The sequence below is a fragment of the Aethalodelphis obliquidens genome, unplaced genomic scaffold, assembly GCF_003676395.1.
Source record: "Aethalodelphis obliquidens isolate GAN/ISIS:26980383/991018 unplaced genomic scaffold, ASM367639v1 scaffold101, whole genome shotgun sequence".
NCBI classification, from domain to species: Eukaryota; Metazoa; Chordata; class Mammalia; order Artiodactyla; family Delphinidae; genus Aethalodelphis; species Aethalodelphis obliquidens.
Window position 1 is genome coordinate 1,756,848 of NW_020838045.1, and position 24,327 is coordinate 1,781,174.

At 38.0% G+C, this 24,327-nt stretch overlaps 1 protein-coding gene across 1 annotated transcript in view; it reads left to right on the top strand.

Moving 5' to 3' along the window:
* The first annotated feature begins 5,037 nt into the window (after positions 1-5,037).
* The window catches only part of IL1RAPL1 (interleukin 1 receptor accessory protein like 1), a 1,327,113-nt gene continuing 1,307,823 nt past the window's right edge, over positions 5,038-24,327 (top strand). The window contains exon 1 of the mRNA XM_027096331.1: positions 5,038-5,934. The gene's annotated coding sequence lies outside the window, so the exon portion shown is untranslated. The remainder of the gene's footprint in view (positions 5,935-24,327) is intronic.

A 24,327-nucleotide genomic window follows, 5' to 3' on the forward strand; every position in this document is an offset into this window, starting at 1 on the left:
TCACACTGCTCTCTTTACTAAACTATTTTATATGCCTTAATTACCATGAAGTGCCCTGAATCATTTCAGTGGAAGAGGTCTTCCACGTGTATATAGCAATACCATTTCATTTAATTTCCCCAACCCGGAAGACTTTTAATTCTGCCCTACCTCTTCCAAATCATTAAATGCAGGAAATGTTATTGTCCTTTTTGCCTGCTTCAACCATGATATCTGAAGCTATTTTTTTGTGCGTGATCAATTGGATGTAGAATACGTTGCCACAGGTCGTGTGTCCTGGATATCATGAAGCCTGATGAAAATACATTATAAAAAGTAGCAAGTGGTCTGTTTCAGTAGAACCATAGGCAGGGATCAGAAATTCATCAAGAAATAGGGCTTTCAACTCCCGAGTTCTGGTCATATTTCAGTAAAATATAAGCTTTAGGAGAGTAGGAAACTTGACCATATATATCCATAATGCTACCCTCAGTACCTTGAACTGTACCTGGCACATAGTGGATTTTCAATGTACATTTCCTGAATCAATTATAATTTTGCCCACCTGAAATATTGTTCTGTGGTTTTATTTAAACTAGTTGTCAGCATGGAATGACTTCTGCATTCTCTCCTGGAAGTGGGTGAATTTCCATGGTGAGCAATTCCTCTATATACAGTTTGCAAATCATTTTGGGAACCTTCCAAATGAAAGGCACTGTATAAATATACCCTCCCACCAGCAGCCAGCCGGCTTTCCACCGGGATGCATTTGCATCGCTTATGTACATAGTGTTTCATTTGGGGCATTGCTTTTATTTTTATGACCATAAAAGAAATATTCACAGTATGAACAATAATGTAAACTGCATTCAAGAAGATATATATTTGTATATTTCTATGATTCAAAACTTAGAAATCTGAAAGAAAAGCAGGCATGGCCTTTTTCTTTCCTCTTGCTGTTTGCTTTTTCATAACACTCTTTATTACTTCTGAACTTTATGGTGGAATTCTGCTGAAATGCTCAAGTCTTTGTCTGTACATCATGTGAGAATACGTGGTGGTGGGTTCAGATGAATGCTGCTGGCAAAAGGCCTGAAAATGAAGGGTGCTTGATTTTGCATTTCTTCATGTCGGTAATAATAGTTTGCTTTAGCACTGCCTTTTTGTAGATGGAGTCCTCTTTAAGGAGAGAAAGAGAAAAGTAAGCAACCTTAGGTAAAAAATACTTTCTAAGTAACTTAGCATGATAATGGGGACTTTCACAGATGGAAGAGACTTTGAAGAGACATATTTTAGCCTCTATAACAAAAGGGGGACAGATTTCATAGAACATTACCAGGGAGCTAGACTTTGAATTTATATCGTACAAAAAATGTTTAATGAACTTTGAAATAAATTGCCAACAGAGATAAATCAAAACCTCTATAAATTATGTATTTACCTACATAGAATCATTTGCATACAAAAGATGGCTTGAATTATAACTCCTTAATTTATACATTCCTATAATTGATTAAATTGAAGTGGAATGAAATATCCCAGTCCCGACATATTTTCTAGATATTCTAGCCTTAAGGATTTCATTAAAAAGGGGAACTACTGTGACAATTCAGAGTATTTTTGTATAACAAAACATCTAAAAAGGTAGATTAAATAAAACTCTGGCTCACTTCATTGAGGAATGATGTGAAGTGTGAAATATTAAATGTAGGCTACCAGTAGTTAAACGTGGATACAATAAGAATTTGAATCTCCTGTGTCCACATTACTCTTTAAGAAATACTAAAACAATAAAAGTGACTTTGGAAACCTTAGCTATAGAATACAAACATTAGGAAATAGCTCACTCAGGTTATTTGGGGCTTATAAAGTAGATGTTATTGCATTCTCCATCTCCTCAGTTAGAATATTATTTTAGTTAAACTCTAATTTCATACTCCCAGTAATAGCAACTTTGTTTCATTAAAATGAATTTCTTATTTAAAATATATTGATATTCTTCTTTTTTATTATTTGAAAATAAAACAGCAGTCCCTTCAACTGAGAAAAGCTAGAAGCATGGAATTGATCTGCAGCCAGTTTTTACTACAAACCCCATAATGCTTTGGATTATAGCCTACAATCCCCATACTGCAGCACGAAACTTACTGTTAACCATCCTGTTACTGGGGGAAAGAAAAGAACAGAACATTTGAGAAGAACTATGTAACATGCAAGGATTCGGCTAGAATAGTAAATTATTGATTTTCATAGTATTCTGAGATTTATTTGCCTTCTACTTTAGTAAAAAAGGCATATATATGGATATGCACACTAGTTTTTCATCCTGAATAAAATATCACCTTAATCGCAAACAATGAGCCAAGGTATATACTTCCCATGTCACAGCCTTTTTTTATACCCATCATTGAGTTGTGTAGTTTTTTAACACCCACCCCCCTTGGGAGGTAGGTCAGCTTTACTCAGATTTTAAAATAAAATCACAATACATTGTTTAATGCTCTAAACATCTGCAAATGAGAATTTGGTGAAGTAATTAAAATTCTTAATTAGATGCACCTTGCAGCTCCTGTTAGTCTTATTGGCAATAATGCAGCTACATTTTGTTCTGACACATATCTTCAGAAGAGTTAGAGAGAGAACTGTAGGGAGGCAAGAGGAAAATGTTCCCACACAGTTCAAGACAGTTCGCACAAAGAGGATCCCATGGCAACAAACAGGGAGGCCCACAGTTGGCTCTGTAAGATCCAGGAATAGACAATGCTTCACCTCAGATTCAAACAAACACTTCCCTTCCTGGATCTGAAAAGAAAGCGTTTCAAATTATCTCTTGCAAGAGGATCGAAATGGTCAAATGTTCACCTGTGTCTTCAACACACTTTTCAAAGCTTCTGGATCCTCTGTGCAGCCCATGTCAAGGTAATCATTAGAACTCTTGCTTTGTGTAGAATAACAAACTGACTAGCAAAAGCCTTGCAAATAGAGGACTTGATTTTGGTACCATATGGAAGTAGAGTAGACCTTGGCAACCGGTTAATTTCAACCTGTCATTTTACAGACAAGGAAACTGAGGCCAAGAGAAATTAAAGTGAATCCCTTGGGTAATTACGGCTACTTAGGAGTAGAAATCAGGCTCAAATCTAGGATTTGAGCCTACAGCTCAGGACTTTTACTTCTAAACTTTGCTTGAAGCAATTAAATTTGTTACTTGTGGCCCCCTCTCAGTCCATCTGAAGTCAAGTTCATCGCTTAAATGGGTCAGCCAAAGGACCACAACAAGAGAAGGTGCTAAGAATGTGGATCACCTGTATAAGAAGAGGAGGATATATTTCCCCTTCACCCCTGATTCTCAGTTTACTCTGGATGGGAGCCTGTGGGGAAGGAGCAGGGAAAGGAGAGTGGCTGGCATGTAGGCGGTTAATCTGGGTGAGTTAACTCCTGGGAAACCACATAACACTTGCCTGCACACTTTAACCAGATCTTCCCTCAGCTTGGACTGGGAAGTTCATTATACTGCTCCTTCCTTTTTAAAACTACATATTGACTTCCCTATCCAGTCTCTCAGCCCTCATTCAATCTCACCTGTGACCTGAGTTTAGCTTGCATTAGTTTAGCTCGCATTTGACCGAATATTTGCAAGGCTTTCCTTTATCTTCAATTGGGTTTTATTCCCCACATTAAATGAAGATACACTTCTCTAGGGTCAAGGCTGCTTTGCCTATTTATTGTTCTATTTGGGGTTTATCCTGTTAAACCTTACATTACAAAAGCTTGTGAAATACATTGTAGAATGGGTTGTTTTCGAGATCGGGGGCTACAGGTGGTGTGTGGGAAAACTTGAAGGGCAGGGAGAGGGAGGGGTGGAGATTGGAAAAGTGTTTCTCAGCCTCTAGCTGCCTTGCCCACCCCACTGTCAGAACCTGACGTTGTGGTTGCAGTGCAGATATTAACTCTTCTGTAGAGTCTTGCTACTCCAAGTGTGGGCCATAGACCAGCAGCATTATTATGGTCCATGGACCAGCTTATTATAAATGCAGACTGTCAGGCCTCACTCCAGACTTACTGAATCCGAATCTGCATTTTAACAAGCCACTCAGGTGATCATGCCTATGTTCCAGATTGAGAAGTATAGAACCACATGTATTATATTATCCCAAGGTAATATAAAGGGCACACATCTTAAACTGAGCAAATATCCTAATTTATTTGATCACTACCTACTTTGTCCCTCTTTTCCCATCACGACTCCGTCTCAGATTCCCATCCCGCAGCGAACTCTGTGACACGGCGGCTGGGAGGAGGATCCTCTTCAATCTCCTCCTCTTTGCGCCCCGCCCCTCACCCCCTCCCAGAGAGCCTGCCACTGGCATCCTTCTCCCGAGCCCCGCTCACTCAAGGAAGATTTTGCTCCTCCCCAAACAGAAAGAACGGCAGGGTGGAGAGTACTGCCTCCTGCACTCACAATTTACATACCAATACCGGCAGAAGCACTTTGCAAAACTGCCGTTTAGAAACAATTATCACCGTGCCGCCGGAGGTTTGGAGCAACCGCTTCGCACCAGGCTCCCGTTTGAAATCCGGCTTAAAGTGATTTAGAGAATGGTCGTGTATGGGGGGGTGTGTGTGTGTGTGAGTGTGAGTGTGTGACAGTGAGTGTGAGGGAGAGTGAGAGAGAGGTCGCTCGCAATAACAAATCAGCTCTAAAGAGAAGTGATGAAAAGGAGGTTATTATGAGCATGTCAGTTTAGGCATCACTCTCTCTACCTTTCTGCCTCCTATAGAAATGGAACCGTAATTCTAAGGTGGCTAACGCTGGACTGGGTGAAGCGTCCCCAGTTGCCGGTCCACTTTTGCCTGGAAGGACAGATTCTCGTTATTCGAGGCCTCGCAGGGTCCTTTCCCAAAGATTCCCAGGCTACACTCCTCTCTCTTAAGTCTTTGAAAACTAAAACTCGCAAAGCGGTGGCGTTCTGTGGATTGGCTAGTACTAAAATATCCATTGGGTGGCAGTAACACTATCCTCTTTATGACTTGCAGCAAACCAGAGAATGCATTCAATCAAATGAACCGATCTTGTAGAAACACTGGAATCATTTATGCATTGCAGTTTCTTTTTCTTGTTTTCGCTCCTTCTTCCCTGGGATATTTTGAGTGGATTGTGGCTATTAATCAAGATCTCGTGCTAGTCGTGGTTTCCTTGTCGTTTTCGCTCAGGATTAGCATCATTCAAGGCAAACGCAAAGCTGCTTTTTTTCCCCCACTCTTTTTTGAAAAATCATTTTTGGGGGCTGCTGAAGAGAGCTAGGACCCAGGAGACACCTTCCCAAACAGCAGGGGTTGTGTGCTTTCACATAGCAGTACTGTACAAGGAAAGCCCCGTTGGATCTGTTATTGCGGGATACTTGTGAAATATACATAGGATTCTTTCTTATGGCTGCATCCCGGATCTGGAAATTTTACTTGGGGACCAAGGGGATCTGAAAGGCTACATGGATACAGAAGATTTGCCAAAGGCAAGACTCCGATTCTTGTCGTAGAGCTCACAGACTTCCTCACTTACCGGCCTTTTCTTTCCTTGTTTTTAAAAAATTTCTTCCCTTTTTTTCTGCCCTCTCCTCTATCAGTCTCTCCTTTTCTATCTGCCTCTTCTTTTTTCTCCCAGTTTTCTTTTTTTTTCCCCTGCTCTGCACCTGGATTGTATCTTCACCGAACAATCGGGCACTTTGAGAACTAACTGGAGGCAGTCTTGTAGGGAAGAGCTGTATGGAATTATCTGCTTTTATGGTGAACTTGGCATTTGTGAATGGGTATCTTGTTCACGATATTAATTGCTAGCAAAAACAAGAAAAAGAGCACAGGAGTAAAACGTGGATTTTTCTGAATACGCATTGTGATGACCAGCAGTTACCTTACTGACTGATATCCAGAGGAGAATAATTTGGAAGACTCTTGTGGGTAAGGTCATTTTATATATGCAAACCCATCAGTGGCGTGAGCAAACTTGGGCGTTTGTAATGGAATGGGTGACTTGGATGATTGCTGCATCGCCTAGATGGCTGTGATGTGGCCGTTATTGGCACTGAATGGAATAACTGCAGTTGGGTGTGTTGGTGTGTGTGCGTGTGTGTGTGTGTGTGTGTGTGTGTGGGACTGTATTCTGAGTGTAATTGAAAATAAATCAAAGCATCACTCCCCCTCCAATTATTTTGATATGGGAGAGTGTCTTGAATTAATTCTGGGTAGACACTCTTTGTTTGGATGCAATATTTGTGGCTCTTGTGTTCTGGAAGGGGTAGCAGCCGTGAAAGGACACTTACTGAAGAGCCCTATTTAAAATGAAACGAGCCACTCTTTATTCATTAAAAGAAATATGTTTTCAACTCAGTGCAGCATTCTGCTGCATTTCACAGCCGCAATGGGACCAGGGACATCCCACTTGTCAAGTTCTTAAACTTTAAGGTGATAATCATTGTTAATTGTTCTCTAGGTTGTGATTATTGGAGATTATTAAGTACCCTAGGCTACTTTTTTATCTACTGGATTATCATTCAGAATTAAAAAAGAAAAGAAAAAGCTGAAAACGATGACTAAAATAGAGAATGGTGCAATATTATTTTCAGTATCACCATAATGCTTTCTTTCTTAAGTTCAGTTTGTCCAATAATATAATTATTTACCCAATATCCTGTATAGCTGAGGCTGCGACCCACGTGCAGGGGAGTCGAAGGTCTGGAAGCAGAGACCATCCTTTTATTGCAGTGCAGCCAGCTTTGGAAATGCAGGCAGTTACACACTTCCCTTAACCTTAAGTTGAGGATGTGTTCTATCTGTTACATCTATTTTACCCTTTCGGTAAAAAGTTAGAGACAAGAGCATGAAGGATGCTTAAGCATATTCTGCCTGGGAAACAGGATTTAAAAAATCAATATTGATGACGTGGTTCAGTGCACTGTACTGCAATGCTAAAGTCCCATATTCAGTTCCAATGATGAGAGAATGGAGCATTTACATGTGTTATAAATCTCACCTGGTAGATTGATCTGAAGGGGAGGGGAGAAGATATGTGGATATGAAGGAAGATGGATGGAAGTCGTGCATAATCGGTGATTATGTAACTTCATTACATCAGCGAGCTTCAGTCAACGATAGTGAGATGAAATGATTGTATAGAGGCTTCATCACCCCTGTTAACTTTTGAAGGCTTGTAACAGCTAACGGAGGAGGAGGACGGGGAGGAGGAAGAGGAGGAGGAGGAGGAGGAAGGGGAGGAAGACAGACAGAGATTAGCTCCAAGGGTCCTGTAAACCCTGATCTCTGTGGCGAATTTAGCATGAGTTTTCTCATAGTGAGTTTCTGGGGGACAGCAGATCATGTAAGCTTTAGGGCCAGGCAGGAGCAATTTTAGCCACACCCGTGGAGAGTCAAATTGAGTCCGCAATGTTTCACAAGTGCCCCATTGAGTAATTGGGGCTGATGATCCCAGCCAAGGTCATAGTTCTGTACCCTATGATTGAAATACATGACCCTAAGCGAGTAGAAAGTTAAATCCATTGAAATGAAGACTGTGAATGGAATGACTATTTGAGATCCTCTCTTGTATTTTTCCTGGTAGAGCTTGATGCAGATTTCAGTCTGGTGGTTCCCTCAATAAAAATGATTGCTTCCACAGTGTGTCAGAAATGAGTGTTTTGTACCTTTATCTCTGCTTTGACAGCCTCTTTCTGGGCCATTTTAACCCTCTGGGAAAAGAGAAGTAAAAACCTTCAGAGGTAATGTTATCCTGTTAAATTAAAGAAATAAATGGCAACGAATTCATTATTAATACAAATCCCAGGGGAAAAAAGAGCAATCCTTTTTCAAGTTTTACTTATTGCATGGCTTAAAGGACATGTTGCAGCCGCCTGTGAGTTTTACCATGAGACGAGAAATGTGCTTTGCTCAGGGTACAGAGGAATACTGCAGAATAAAATGTCAATTTCCCTGATGTTTTATTTGGAGCCATGATTTTCTTTAAAAGAAGAGGCACATCATCTCCTTTCGGCCTTCTGTTGTTTTAGGATCTGTTTTTCCCTCAGTAGATTATATATTCCCTCAAAATGAAACTGCTGAAATCCTAACCCTGTTGAATTAAATCACCTTATCATCTAGTTGTGCTATTTCCCTTTACATTTATTCTACAAAAAAAAAAAAGAAAGAAAGGCTAAATGACTTTTCTATCATAGAGATGAGATAATTCTTTCTGGTTTTCCAATGGAGTCGGTGCAAGATGTAGACATCCACTAAGTAACTTTGGAAAGATCTGCTTACCCCAAATCAGAATGGTGGAATGGTGGAATGAAATTTTGAGCTCTGATATTTGAGATGACTTTCTTATTTCTGCAGGACATGCCCAAACATTGATAAATTGTGCCAGTGGATTTGGAGGTTTGGTGTTCACATTGTGTAGGAAACTGCATGTGAAGTTAACTCCTGATTCCTTCCTTCAGGGGTCAGGGTAACACTACGGCTGCTTCCAGGATGTTAGTCTCCAACTATGTGCAGAAATACAGTCTGCAATGAGTCTTCCTGTACGCCTTATTTTAATATTCTGTAAATGACTTCCTCAGTTGTTTTCTGACATAATCCACACATATGTTACCAAACAGGGCATATTCTAGAGGTTTTAGAAGCTCAGTAGTAGATGGAAATAATACTAGAAAGGAAAAGAAGTCTTAAAAAACGACACTGGCTGTGAAACATACATACACGCATGAAATTGCTATCCTTTTACTTGAAGACTGCATATGTTCACATTAGGAAAGATAGTTTCAATCATTTTAATGGTACTTTATAACCTGTTACTTTCTTTTGGATGAGGATTATGTAACCAAGGCAGGTTACGGCATTTTTCTTAAGTAACTCACAAATCAATAATAGAAAGCTTTGCTTTTATTAGGAAAGCATTTAAACATGAAGGCAGTGAATAATTTAAAATATAATATCTATTTCTCTATCTTATTGCCATTTTGTCAGCCCAGGGTATGTAATTAGATTAGAAAGTATTCAAAAATAGAAGAAATATCATTTATAAATATAGAAAGCACTAATTTTGTTTCCTGACCAGTTGCTTCAGCAAAGTCAGGAGATTTAGCTGATAAGTAATCAGCTAAATTTAGAGAACAAATTTAAAATGAATGTGTATTACATTTGCAATGCATGTGAACAAATCATATTATTGTTAAAATGACAGATAAAACATTTTTAAAAACAACTGAACTTTTAGGTTTAAGATTTCTATTTCAGAATCTTTTAGTCTGTTTAATATATATACTGAATGTTTGGGATATACTTTGTCTTAAAACAGATAAAATCTGGTGTTTGGCAAGTCACATGTTTTGATAAAGCAGACTACTCTATAATTTGTGGCAACGGAAGCACCCAAGTGTTGATTAATAATATTTAAAAGTAGCAAGTTTTCTGGTAATGCTCAATTTATAAAGCATAATTATAATGGCACCGTTTGGGCAGCTATAGATCAGGCCATGTCAGCATTTTTATTATTAAATTCCAATCCTTTTTCCATTAGTTGTCTCAGGAATCTCAACGAGGAAAGAGCTCAGCTCTCTGAGACATCCAGGTATTAGAGGATTCAGTGCTGCGTGAGAGGCCTTGAGTTGCACTTCAGGCTCCGTCATTTACTAGCCTTGGGACTTCTGACCCGGCATTTTCCCTCATTTAATCATTTAATAATTTAAAAACAATAGAATAGTTACATATTGCACTAAAGAAACAAGACGTGTGTCTAAGTGCTTACCATCATGCGGTGCCTTAGAGATATATGGAATTATTATTATTAAGGGTTCCCCAAAGTCATATGAATTTAACAGTGCATTTTTTCTCACGCCCTTATTGTAAATCTTTATAGGCGCTTTCTTGTATCAATTACAGTTATCTGGTAGGTAACATCGTTCAGTGAGTAGATAATACAGGCAAATTAAATGCTTTGGTTGCTAACTTTCACTCAGTACTCAATTGTTTTCCGCAGTACTCATAGGGGAATATAGTTGTCTTGAGTAACAAAAAAAAAAGTTGCTTTTGAAAATCATTCAAAGAATGGTAACCAAGGGTTTTGTGTGAGAGTGTTTTAAGCTGATTGCTTTGGTTGTTGTTGTTGTTAATGCTCCTGAGTACTTAGGTGTTTTTGTTTTTGGTACCAAGAATAAATCAAGGTTCACCAACGAACTTGATGCTACTACTTAAATTGGGTCAATTGACCAAAAGGCTACTGTCATGTATCACTTTATTAACAAAAGCATAATGCGTTTGAATACTAAGCATAATAGAGGACATAAGAATATAAAGGTAATAGTTCTGTTCTGGAATTTGCTAGTTGCAATAATTACTAATGTTCTTTAGGGGGAGGCAACCCCCCATGTGTCACTACTAACACCGCATTTCTTCAATGTTTGTGTATCTTAACATAGATATATTTACATATATGAAAATAGGGCATTGTTAGTGATATGACCTTCCATATATGTTTTTAAGTGGCGATAATCAGGTTAAAGAGTAAGTTTTTATGTTTTTGGTCAAGGTAGAGTTGGAAAGTAGAAAATTAACCCTGTAAATAAAAATAAATATACATGCACTTAAGGAACTTTCCTGCTATAGAGCAACCTCCTTTTCCTAACTTTCCAGCGTCTTGATTTTTGCATTAAGGATCCCCAATATTTTTTTCAGATGAATTTGATCATGCCTGTTTATCCGACTTCATTGATGCCTATAAATAACAAGCATTTTCTTGGTTTCCTATATTTTAAAAATGCATATTTCTTATGTCTTCTGGAAACCCTTCAGATTTGCTCAAGCAGATTTACAAAGGAATGTTATAATATTGTAGACAGGCTTGTTTATTTGACAGATTCTGCTAATCACCTTACCAATATGCTTTTAATTTTCACCCAGAGAATGCTACCCTGGAGTATCTCCCAGTGCAGAGAGCATTCCATTACAGGCCAACCACATGGCTCAAAGGAAGGATATACCCTTGTTGCTTCCCCTGGCCATTGACTTATAATGAAAGATCCTTAACTGACATGCTTTTTTGGTTCCCCTGTGTAGAAACAATATACAGGTGCCAAAACTCGAAGACTCCTAAGGCTGTTAGCTTTACACAAGGGGTGACTGACCGACTTGGTGTTGCTTTCCTATCACACCATCTGAAATTGCCAGGCAGCGAACTGTGAATAAAGCAGAGGGAAAAAGCAAAGCACTTTAATATTTTTCTCCTGAAAATCTGCTCTTTCCTGTTTTCGTATTACAGCATTAAAAGTAATCTTTTTCATGACAAGCTATTCCAAGGGTATGTTATAGTTACCATGTTCATATATATATATATATATATATATATATATATATAAAAAATACAGTAAATGGCACTAAATGAGCTATTTTGTTCATACAAGAGGTATGTCTAAGAATATATATTTACGAGTAAAATTAGATTGTATTTTGTAATACTTCCTAAGTCAGGAAATTGTGTGTGGAGTTTGAACTCAAAAAAAAAAAAAATGAAATGGACTGTGAATTGTGATCATATAATTATAGACTTTCACTCTTTTCAATATGTTTGTTAATTATGTAGCTTATACTTTATGTGAATTATAATTATAATAAATCACTGTATGAATAATCATAAAATTATTCATAGTGGTTTATTTTCTCATGGCCTGATCAAAGTGAGTTAATTGGTAGGTTCTTACCCTGTCAATGTTTACATGTAATACAGCTGTGACTTAGTATAATGATCTTCATCATTTTCTGGTATAAAGTTCCCCTTTTTAATTGCAAAAAATTGGAAGACCACTTAATCATAGTTGTACTTTCAGTATCAGTTGATTGAGAAAATGCATAATAATAACAACAATAAATTATTCTCAATATAATGTCTTTAAAAAGTGAATTTATGTATAGTCACAACAGGGCCTACTTATATCTTTGAAATATATTTATCTACATAGGAAGATTGGTATCTATGACAATTCTAGATCCCTTGGAATAATTCCTGTGGCCCTCGTAAATAAAAACCATATATGTCTAGAGCCAAAATACTTGCATTGCATATGCACATGAATTATGTTTATCTTACATACAAAAAGAAAGGAAGATGAACATGGTGGTGGAATGTGGATCAAAGGAGTTGGATTTTTGGATGGATGGACTTGGAGTATCTAATTTCCTAAAAAAACATACATTTAAAGTTCCAACACAGGTAAATTCACATTCAAATTTTAGTGTTCATCTATTATAATGTAAAATTGTCTACTATTACAAAAATTTTGCATTAAAATAATCTTTATTTCAGTCAAAATGAAAATGAATGATTATAAATATAGCCAGAGGTGATTCCTATGGCTTCATAAAAATCTAATGAAATTATATACAGTGTAGGAATAAAGGATGCCCCATTATATCATTTTAGCCAAAAGGAAATTTTGAACCAGAGGAATGAAATTAAGTTTCCAAGGTCTCACAATTCTTTGGCTCTCCCATGATGCATGATTCCAGATTCTTGATATGACACAAGCCTTCAATTGAGTATTTTAATTTCATAACAGTATGTCCTGGCATATGAATTTTTTTTAGTAGTGTGTGGCATAAGAAAAGTAGTTGTTCTTGTTGAGGCTAATTTTAGTGCATCTAATCTTTTAGCTCACTTTATTGACTTGTTAATTACTCACATGGCGCCCCCTCTCAGAATTTGTGGACTTTATGCATGGTCTGCCATTCTTGACCTCATTCGATCTCTAGAAACACAATACAGAAAGAGTTGAGAAAATAGGTCACTGGTGGGGCCTCCTTGCCTTTTCCATACTATCCTCTTTCTTATTAGCAGGGAACTGCTCTTCTTTGGAGCCCCTCCTTTTTCCTGACTCTCCTGCACATCTGCTCTGGACATCCCTGGCATTTAGGACTGCCATCATTCTTTCAGTACTGCATGTTGCCTTCTGGTTTTCAAAGTCCTCCACCGAGGGGTCTTATCAAAATATCTTTTAGCCACATTTTATCTTACTTTGAAGAGATGGAATTTCTTACTTCATTTCTTCATCGACAGGGTCCCTCTGCTTCCATAGACCATAATGAACCACCTTGGGAATAATGAAGACAGTATTATTTTTATCAAGTTTGCCAAGTTACCACCACACAGCTACTAAGGGAAGGAGATACAGGGGTGTGTGTGTGTGTGTGTGTGATATTTGTCAAGATGTTTAACATGTGACTCCTATGCTAGAGGGAAAAGTTTGGAATAATACGCTTCTCCCCTTCGTTATTATAATAGTGACATTTGGAGAGAATATGCCATTAATTTTTTTCCAACCCAGAAAAAATGGCTTCAATAGACTGCACTTTAGATGATAAGGTGGGGAGGGGGCTGTGGAAGACATACTTTTATTCAGGTTGGATCTTGCAGTGCCTTCCAGCCACCCGTCCTACTTCTTTGAAGAAATGATACTGGCTATGAATATACTGCAATGTTCCCAGCCTCTCCATCAACTTTATTTCAGAAGGAATACAGGCAGGGGAGCTAAACACAGCAGTAAAAATGGAAAACTGAGAAACTTAGAATGGTATCAAGTATTTTGTGTAAACAAAGCTTCGCATGGCCAGGGGAGAAAATTTGAATGTAACAAATGAATCTGGTGGCTCTCAGTGCTTGGCTTTTGAATACCCCTGTTAAAGCCCCTAATTGTTCTCAACATGACAGAACTTCTGAATGGTACTCAAGAGGCTCCCAGCTCCACAGTGTGCAGAGTAAATGCATTCAAGGGGTCTCCAGGGGGTTTGGACTCTGCTGCTTTCCCTTGTCTTGTCGGGGTTCTCCTCCAGGGCCCGTAATAGCACAGTCACAGAGCAAGCCGCTCTGTGCGATCCTCACCATGAGGGAAGGGCTTAGCTTAACTCCAGGAGGCTGGGGTCTGTCTGTTTCATATTTCCAGGGCCCAGTGCTGTACATGGCATATAGTAGGTCATCAGTACATCAGTGTTACATGGATGAATGCTAAAGCATTTAGTGACAGCAGATCCATTTTAGATCAGTGTTCTCCCAAACTCACGTTGCATTGTAAACTGAGACAAAAACTGCGGATTGAGGAAAGTAAAAGAAGTTGAGTAATAAGGGAGTGATGGTTAATATTAAGTAGTTTGTAACCTACAAATAGAAGGAGAAGAAATGGCTGACCCTTCCTTCCTAATTTCCTCCCTCCCTTCTTCCTTACCTCCCTCCTTCCCTTCCTTCCTTCCTTTCTTCCTTCCTTCCTTCCTTCCTTCCTTCCTTCCTTCCTTCCTTCCTTCCTTCCTTCCCTCCATCACTTCCTTCTCCAGCCTTCCCTTCCCCCTTCCTTCATACCACTCCTACTATAGATATTTGAGCACCTTCTGTGTGCAGAACGCTATAAGAGGGCCTGCAACGAGCGATATAGGAATGAGTGATGTCATATGTCTGGGCCCAAATAAGGTTAGTCAGGGGTAGAGGTGATAAACAAAATCCTACATAACTATAATTCAAGGTTGTCTACTGTGTATACTTCTAAGAGAGGTGTCAAGTGTGGTACAGGCTCGGGAAAGGGTCAGAACACACGCACTTGGGGGGATTACAAGAGGCTTGTTAAAGGAGATAAGGTTGGCGTTAGACTTTGAAGGGTTCCCATTGGTGTGGAGAAGATATCACATTCCAGGTAGAGGGAAGATCAAGAACAAAGTTGTTGTAAGCAGGAGCCGATTCTACTTTCCTCAGGGAATGCGGTGTGCGATGCAGAATGTAAGAAGATAAGGCAGGAGCCCAAAGTCCCCAGGTGTGGCAGTCAGGAGCTGATGGATCGAGGTTTCATGAGCATAAGGAAAATATAACATTTTATGACCTACTCAAATTTATACTTTAGGAAGAAGAGGAACAGTTTAAGAGTCTGTATCTCCAGGGTACCTTTGATTCCCAGTTTTGTGAATTTCCCAAGGACTCCTCCTGAATTCCATCTTCATTCCAAACATCTTCATGTTGAACCTCTGCTCTCCTGGGCTCTCTTCATTTCCTTGCTTCTTTCCTCCTAAGACTAAACCACTGTTGGCACTGCTAGATAAATACAGAGGCCGAAGTTTAAAATTACCACAGAAGGCAACATTCTATAATGGGGCTTACCTGTTCAAACTATCTTTGCTTAGTAGTGTTAGAAAGTTGCCACCCACCCTAACAAAAATGCTGTGGTTTAAATGTAACTCTTCAATGAGAATGTTTAAAGTTTCTTTCTTTACAATGACGGCAACAGCAAAGTGACCCAAAAGGGGCAATCCGTTTGGGAGGAAGGGGAAGTTGGAGAAGGCAGCTGGGCAGAAAAGGATAAAGGAAAGTGTTATATATAATTTAATGGCAAGATAGAAATATAAATTCCAAAATGACTTTATATTAAGATCCCATGGAAAAAGAATATTGCTTTAGAATATAATATACTTTCAATAATAAGAAAATAGGATCTATCCCTAGCATGTGTGAACTGTTTCGTTAACTACCAATAAATATAAAACTTTGGAATTATAGATGGAAATCAAAAGTGAGCCTCCTAAAACAAAAAAAACCCTCGTTTTAGCTGAGTTTGCATTCTCTCTCTCATCAAATACCTCTACATTTCTAATAAGCAGAAGAAAAGAAACCAGTAGGGATTTTTTTTTCCATACTTTTTCTGATCACTTCATATTGGAAATTTTAGTAAGTTGGGAAATGGCCAAACATTGAAGGTAAAATGAAAAGGAATGCAGTTTACTTAGGCACAAGCTAAATATTATGTGCTTGATCATTAGAATTCAGCTAAAATAAAAAGTAACATAATCTAGCTGTTGTCAAAACTCACCCCCTTAGCTCTGAAGATTCTGATTCAGTGGTGGAATAGAGCACAGGAATTTATAAATTTAAAGAATTTTGAGGTCAGTGGGAGCACTAGAGTCTGCCTGAGGAGGGCTTCAGCATAACACGTGCAATCTCTGTCAGTATTTCCTTCCCCTTCGTACCCTATCTTACTATGGACATTGGATGCTTTCTCAATATTCTCCAAAGTGCCCTGCCATTTCAGCTTCCACTTTTGAGTTTGAAGCCCCTTTCAGCCACAGTGGCACAGGTTAAGATCTTCCTATGCTGAAATTCTGGTGCTGCCACAGCCATGTCTCGGATGATTTTTGTGCAGGAAGTATGGCTTATGCTAGCCCTTGGTAACCAGTGTCCTTCAATCCTATTAAATTAGCAGAATTGCTCCTTACAATTTGCATTTTATTTGATTAACTCCTTCATGTAAATGAATAAGAAATACTATTTCAGGGCCCCTGGCTATTGTAAGGATCGTGCTTAGCATGGGCTGAAGATGCTAAATAGAGTTCTTGCCTTCAAAAGCGTATGGGCTAGTGGGGAAGACACACGTGTTCTGTTGGGTTCCCTGGAAAGAGAAGGTTTAGTTGCTTCTGAAATTGATGGCAGCGTGCTTGCAACTCTGCCCTTAGCAGATCCTATGGGTCCTTCAAAATTGTCTGAAATTGAGTCAAGGGTAGGAATTTTCTATTCCCACATCAGGCAGTCACTGGCTATGGGCTGCCCGTTGGAAGCGGGTATAATCTTTAACAAGACAGTTTTCCTGCAGCTCCTGAGGGCAGTGCCCAGTGAAGGACTCAGCCGTGAACTGTCAGCTACCGAATGGGTACCTAGGCCATGAAGAGGGGAATGGAAGGAATTTGGAAGCTCTTACCAAGACATTTTATTCCTTTGCCCCTTGAAGCGTGCTGCAATGAGTCCTTAGGAAATTACTTAGGAAATAATGGGAAACCTTAAATATTTGTTTAAAGGGGTAAAGACACTAAATATTTTTGAGTACAAGGCCTTGCTCTGCATAGTTAAGTTTCAGAGAATGCGGTTTTCTGAGGAATGTTCTTGAATCCATATTATAATCACTCCTGTTGTAAGTTATCAGACCATCAGTATTTAATGAGCATCTCCTCTGTGCCCTGGATTTCCATAGGGAGAAAGGAAGGAGTCAAAAATCGAGGCCCAGAGTGTTTACATAGGACCGATTTTTCTTCAGTGGTTTATGTGCTTGATTCTAAAGTTAAGGGGAGGAGTTGGTGAGAGGTCAAGGAGAGGGCAAGAAAATGGAGCAGAGTAGTGTAGGGCCGAGTTCTCTGAATTCCAAAGATAATAAGACAGCTGTTTGGGTTGTATTGGACAAGGCTTAAGAGAGACTCTGAAAGTTGGCAGAAGGCAAGACTCGATGAACTGAGTGGTAGTGGAATGAGTTGAACTTAGTTTTACTGGCACAGAACAGGAGTGAAAGCAGTGGTTCATTAGCGTTAGTCAGTCTGTGATTTTGGACTAGTGGGGGCGGGGGGGGGTGCTAATTTTGAATATGATGTATTTGAAATCATATTCAAAATAGAGTTCAATTTTCACTGAAAGGAATAGTTTCATATAACACTATTCATTTTTATATTATTGAAAATTATTAATTTCTTTCCTTAATGTGAAGGGAGTAGTACCATTCCTTTAGATTTTTTAATGCTTTCTTCAGCCCTAGTGAGGTGATAGGAGCACCTTCTGTTTTTTATTTCCTATAAATGTATTCAATCAAGTTAAATACGGTGAGACCAATTGTGCCAGTAATTTTTTAAAACCAGTGGCTGTGTCTAAAGGGGCAACCATTCATCAAATTGTAGAAAATTTGAATAGGAATGAACTTAGTCTACCTCCTTGCAGATATATAAAATCTCTCTACTATAACTGAAATAATTATTCATTAACTTATGTTCACTTTAATAAACAATCACTTTGACTATTTTTCCCCTCACTTGACCTGACATTTGACTAGATGGTCAGCTCAATTCAGTTCAGCAAGTACTTGCAGATTATCTAACTTCTCGATGTTAAATGCAAGCAGTAGGCTAGAAAGAGGAAGTTACTTATTACCAAAGCAATTAAAGATGCATGCTACTAAGTATTTTAAAAGATTTGTTTTTTAAAAAAAAATGTAGTTCATAGCACCACTACTGGGCCTACTCTAAAATATTTGAACCATTCCTTCTCTGGTCCTGGAATGACTTTTGTATTAAAAAAAGTTTATGGTATTTTTAAAAAACCGAGAACTCAATGAAGATACTATTCCTTTTCTATCACATTACTCCCCTTGTGTTTATGGATGTATATGTTTTATTTTTTCAAATACATATTATTAAGCTTATTGAAGAGATTTCAACATCTCTATATACTCACTTTGTATTTTTTCATTCAATATAACTTCACATCTTCAGGCTCATAAGTGGTTCTGTTTTTACTGTTTGCGTCATGCTATTTGTGCCCAGCACACTTTTCTTTTATCCTCATAGACTTGAGTAAATTGATTTCAGCTTTGCCACAGAGTGTCCCATCCCTTAAAGTAGGTAAGTCATGTTAAATTTCCTACGCAAGAGATTATGTAGGTGGTATTGGAGATGAGTGATGCCTATTTGAACAGACTGTGCATCAGAAGTTATTTAACCTCATCTATACTTGTAAGTAAAAAAAAAAAAAAAAAAAGGAATTACTATTTCCTGTTTCCAAGGTAAAATTAGCTTTAATTTCTTAAGATCGTAATCAGAGAAGGTGTGGGTTATTGCTCTGAGTATCTTCCTTGGACTCTCCCAATTTCCTAGAATCAGAGCTTCAAATCCTAGTAGATCTAAACTCATCCTTTATTAGTTCTGAAACTCCTGCTAACACAATCTTATTAGTTTTATTGTTAGTTTCAATGTTACTATGGCTATGAGTACAAAAATATAAAAAGAATACATATGATAAAGCCTCATCATGTGGCTTCAGTCCAGATTTTGGAACCTGGAGGATATTAAGAAAATTGAGAATCCAGTTTAACGTAACTGGAATCATTAGTTAAGTCACAGATGTTAAATAGACTTAGCTACTATAATTGTCTCTAGCACCCCAAGAGAGAAATACAGCACCCAAAATATGTATTTACCTATACACAAATTTCCATTTTGAGAATCTCAAAGGGTAATTGGAAATTATTTAATACTGAAGGATAAATTTATTTGTATGAGACCTAGTCTAATTTTATATTGAGAATATTAAAGTGTGGGATAACTTAGGGCAATGCACAAAATGTGGTGAATTCTTACCTCAGTGTCCAATCAAACAAGAGCCACATGGACCAGGACACTGACCACTGAATATAATAAGCTTAAACCAGGATCTCTGAGGCTCCTGGCAATCCTGCCTATGATGTATTTCTGCCACAAGCTTAAGCAACTCTCCTCTTCACTCGCCTTCCAAGTGCTAACTGAAATAACTTTGATTTCTGAATGCTGAGTGTTCCCCACCACAGAAAAGACTGTTTTCCTAAGAACATTATGTGCTCCTAAGCCATGACTGGCCATGTCTTTTTTCTCATCAAATTTACCACTTTAAAAAACTTACTTCTGTGTGTCTTCCCCACTTGAATATAAGGGTGAGAGGACAGGACTTCATCTGTCTGGTTCACCACGTATCTTTGGTGCTTAGGAGACTGCCTGGCCATAATACGACTCAATAAATTATCAAAGAAAGGAGGGAGGAAGCGGGGGAGAGAGGCAGGATCTCCCAAGGTGTCCTGGTCTCAGCAAGATAATAGCAGAAAAGGAGTTTAATGAAATAACACAGTTAGCCAAGCTTGGTAGATACAAGGCATTAGCATTGCAAAGGTTTTGTTCATGATGAAATGTTATTTATATAGTAAAGGTAATGTCTATCCCGTCCCTCAGGTCAGAACATAGACCCATCACATGCCCTAAACTAACAGGTCAGTTAATAAAATACCCAGAATGCCAAGCTGGGAGCTTAGAACCTATAGCCAAAGGTTTTGGTTACATCAATAATGTAGAAAACAATGTTTTAAGACCATCAGTCTGACAATAATTTTTAAGGTGAGCTAAGCAAGAATAGACTGGAACATATATTTAGGCCGCTACTGTAGTTTTTATAAATTACAAGGTGATAAAACATAATTTTTAGCTTTGTGGCTCTTCTTCCTTTCAATTTTTTGCCTACATATAAGTCTCCATTAAGAAGAAGCTTTTTTTTTTTTCTTTTTACTTTTTGCCATACCATGCAGCATGCAGGATCCTAGTTCCCCAACCAGGGATTGAACCCACACCCCCGGCAATGGAAGGGTGAAGTCCTAATCACTGGACCACCAGGGAAGTCCTAAGAAGAAGCTTTTAAAAAACCATTGCATTTTCATTTTTACTCTCCTTCCTAGTATTAATATATCCTCTCCTGATTGCAGAAGACATCATGGTATACTAGAATTGACTTTAGGATCAAGGCAAGCCTGAGTTCCAATTTTGGCTTTAACATTTATTAGCTGTGTAATATTTGACAGGTCACTTAGTGGTTCGGAGTTTTGGTTTCCAGATCTCTAAAGAGAAAAGAATGCCTACCTTTAGGATTATTGGGAAAGGTAAAAATAACATTTGTAAATCATATAATGCAGTGCTTGACAAATAGTAGTCACACAATCAATGGTAATCCTTATTATTACTTTAACGTGTTATATTGTTAAAATATAGCAGTTAAGAACATTCCTTCGTTTTCTCACTATAGCCAATGGTCAATTTTCCATCCTCATCTCAATTAATCTGTGAGCAGCATTTGTAAAATGGATCATTCCTTCTCCTTGGTCCATTTTCTTCACTTGGCTTTTAGAATAGCACTATCTCTTGGTTTAACTTCTGTTTCATTGCTCCTTTTCAGTCTCCTTTGCTGGTCTCATCTCTTCTCTTCTTCATATTGGAATGTCCTTGGTTCAACTCTAGGTCATCTTCTCAGTCTCCACTCACCCCTTAGTGATTTCATCCCCTTGCATGGCTATAAATGCCATTTCTGTCACCTCCTCTTAAATTTATTTCCCCATCTTGGTCTCGCTCCTGAACTCCAAACACATATGTCTAACTGGACATTTGTCACTTACCTTGTCTAAAACTGAATTTCTCTTTTCCCATCCAAACCTACTCTACTCAGTTTTCCCATCTGTTGTTGGTTTCATCCCTTCATTTGTTCAGTCCAAAAATCTTGGAATCGTCCATCATTCCTCTCCCTCTCTTGCACAACTCATCCGATGTGTCATCAAGCCCCGTTGGTACTATCTTCACACATATCCAAAATTTAACCACTTCTCACCACCTCTACTACTATTGCCTTTGTCAGAGCCTCCTTCATCTCTTTCCTCCTAATTGCCTCTGCCTCTGACATTTCCGTCTATAACCTGCTATCCATTACAGTAGCTACAGTTGTCCTTTGACACTGGACATCAGGTCATATCACTTTGTTGCTCAAAGCACTGCAAAGGTTGCTGATTTTATGCACAGTAAAAGCAAAATACTTACAATGGCCTAGATATACTGTCTTATGTTGCTTCTTTGACTTCCCTTCCTCTACTCATCCAGCCATTTCTCAATTTCTTATTTCCCTGCACCCCCAACTTGCTATTCTTTGAACATGATAGGTAAATTCTTACCTTAGGACCTTTGCACTGGCTGTTCTCTTGATCTGGAGCATCATTTCCCAGAAGGCTCAAGGCTGACTTTCTCACCTCCATCATCTTTGGATTTATGTGTCATTTTGGCATGTATGTGTCATCTCCGTGAGACCTACTGTGACCACACCCCCTAAAATGGCAACACCCCCACCTCCACACTCCTGAACTCCTTGTTCACCTCCACTTTTTAATTTTTTTTAGGCACCTCCTACCTTGCAACACCTTTCCCAGGTTATTTATTTATTACGCTTATTGATTATTGCTAGAGTTTTAGCTCCACAAGAGCAGGGATCTTTGTTTATTTCACTGAGGTATCCCAAGCACCAAGAAAGGTGTAAATTTGGTGAAAAAATGTTAAATGAATAAATATTTTATAACATAGAGAGAATAATCATCCATACCTAATGATACTATTGTGAAGATTTAAATAAGATGATACAGTTAAAGTATTTTATCACAGGGCCTGACATGTATTAGGGGTTCAATAAACGGTGGGTGTTACTGAGTGTGTCACGGCACATAACTCACATGATGTGTAACAGAAATCAAAAGTATTACAACATGAACCCTTTCTTCCAAATTAAAGTTTGACTAATTAGCACCATGGGAAGAGAATATCTGCTCTAGGTATAGACAAACATACCCTGTTTTATTAGGTTCATCTAGTAAAGGACAAAGTTATACAAATATTCAGCAATAGTTGATAGCTCACGTGTCAGTAAAATCAATTGACACTGTTTTTCTTTACTTTATACCAGTTAAACTTCACATAATTTTAAAAGTTACTGACAATTGAATATTCTCTAACATGGGAAATTTTTTAAGTATTGCAATAAGATGATTTACATGATTACTGAGAACTCCTCAAGAGTTAAAGAGCTGACAAAACATGATATTCCCACTATGCATTTTAATGAATAACCAGTTTTCTTTCTTTTTTTTTTTGCATTTCCAATGACAGTTTGGATTATTCAGCATATTTAAATTTTTTGGTTCTTTTTCACATTTTATAAATAGAAAAAATAATAATTATAATGAGGTATTCTTATGTGCATCACAAATGTAGGTTTTAGTGTGGGAGATTCAATAGAAAATAGATACTTTATTCTTCTATCTCTATTTGTGAAAACACTGAAAAACAGTTATAACTGGAAACCTTTTGTAACTCAAAACAAAAAGTATTATTTCTGACTATTGAATGGATGTTTTCATTTTGTCTCTTTCCCAATCATCAGTTGCCTATTCTAATAAAATATATTCATTCTTCTATATTTCATTCATATAGCTTAGTCTTTTCCAGAGAATTTACAAATGTTTTACTGCCTGCCAAGCCTGGTGTAATTAAACTGGATGACAGAATATCCCCATAGTTTATTCTGTGGATCTCTGGCTATAGATGCAGAGGCTTACATTAAGTCAGGGGTGGATGGTGCATATATATTTTTCTTCTTCCACTAAAAATACTTTAAAGATGTTGACGTTGGAATTCACTAAACAGGCAATTGGTGAAGAAATCTGTTGCCATTTCTTCTGTTTCATTCTCTTGGGTGTTCTTCATACAGCATCATTTCCTTTCTCCAAGTTTGATACGTTCAGATATTCACCTCTTTCTTCTAAAGGTCATTAAGTTTTTTACCATCAGAAAAAAAAGGTGAGAAATGGAAGAGGGAGTGGAAAAGAGAAGAATGGAAAACTTCCCGTTGTTGCCTGGGTACTACCTTAGATTGAAACATTGTAAGTTTTCTTCTAACTATTTTGGAAAGAACCACTTTTTCTAACGTTTTTATTGCCACTCGTGCCTACTTCACTTTGTTACTCCTCTGCTAGCTGTGGGTGGATGGAGTTTGATTATTTCAGAATAGTTACTGGTGGGTGGGTTCAAGAATCTCTAGTGGGTTGAGAAAAAAGCCATGTTTATATAGATAGTGATCCTTCTATTAAAATCCTGAGAGTGAGTAATAGTTAATGGCTATGTTCACCACGCACATAGCAGAGTCCATCTGTACAGGAACCGACAGTATCTGAAGAGAGTTCCATGGGGGCTTTGGATTCCTGTAAAGAGTTTGCATGCAGGGGTTCTCATCTCCAAAATTTGATTTTGTTACTTAGTAGACAAAGTTTCTCTCTTGAGGGCATGACATAGGCCTGGGTGCCTACCAGTCTATACAAGTATAAGATGCTACGAATCTGTCAAGACTTAGCTTTCTTACTGCAGCACATCAAAGCATACAGCTTTAGGGCCTTGGGTATGCTGCTTTGACTAAAGATGTATTACATTTATGTTGATTGGCTTCATATTAAGAGTAGCTGTGGTAGTCACATGATCTACTTAGATGCCAAGAGAGTGCATTCTCTTCTTGGAAGTCCAGTACTTTTGTATTTTGAAATATGGAGCTGGTAGAGACAGACCAGTGATGCTGTGTATACGTTGAAAGCACCATTAAATTTAGAGAACACTTCCTATGGGGCCAGGCCATCAGAAACAACAAGCCTTTCAAAATAAGATTTTTGCTGGTTGTTCTTGAAAGACCACTTCACTTAAAGTGATATTTAGACTACAATAAATTCTAAAGAGATATCATTATATTCTCATTTTCTGTTTCTTTCTGTACTCAAGAAAATGTCTTACCTTAATCTTTACCACTTACCTTAATCTTCAGAGATTGAGTAATCATTGCTATTCATGACCGACTGTATTAAAACAATACTACTACCAAAGCATGAGATTTGGTAGCTACAAAATATGTACAATTGAATCATAACTTTCGAAAGCAAA